The sequence below is a fragment of the Pteropus alecto genome, unplaced genomic scaffold, assembly GCF_000325575.1.
Source record: "Pteropus alecto unplaced genomic scaffold, ASM32557v1 scaffold46, whole genome shotgun sequence".
NCBI classification, from domain to species: Eukaryota; Metazoa; Chordata; class Mammalia; order Chiroptera; family Pteropodidae; genus Pteropus; species Pteropus alecto.
Window position 1 is genome coordinate 414,881 of NW_006439231.1, and position 608 is coordinate 415,488.

General features: G+C 27.1%; 1 protein-coding gene across 5 annotated transcripts in view; it reads left to right on the forward strand.

The window, feature by feature from the left end:
- Window positions 1-608, forward strand: part of LOC102878162 (UDP-glucuronosyltransferase 2B31) — an 18,694-nt gene that overhangs the window by 8,333 nt on the left and 9,753 nt on the right. The gene's annotated exons all lie outside the window — the stretch shown is intronic.

Genomic DNA, 608 nt, shown 5'->3' on the forward strand with positions numbered 1-608 from the left:
AAGAAAAGAAAAATAAATAAAAGCCCCAATAAGTGGGAAAAAAGAAATAATAAAGATCAGAGCGAAAATAGAGACTAAAACAAAACAAAACAAAACAAAAAGACCAATGAAAATAAGAGTTGCTTTTGAAAAGATAAACAAAATTGATAAACCTTTAGCCAGACTCATAGAAAAAAAAAAAGAAAGCCCAAATAAATAAAATTATAAATAACAGAACAGAAGTTGTAACCAACATTATAGGAACACAAAGGATCATAAAAGAATATTATAAACAATTTTATGCCAACAAAGTAGATAACCTAAAAGAAATAAATTTCAAGAAACATACAACCTTCCAAGACTAAACCAGGAAGAAACAAAAATCTAAACAGGTCAATTCCTAGCAAAAAAAAAATGAAGCAGTAATGAACTCCCAACAAACAAAAGTCCAAGACCAGATGATTTTATGGGTTTATTTTATTAATATTTAATTCTACCAAACAATTAATACCTATCCTTCTCAAAATATTTTTTTAAAAATTGAAGAGGAAATAACACTCGTTTTATGAAGCCAGCCAGCAATACCCTGACAGAAAAATCAAAGACACTATAAAAACAGAAAATTACAA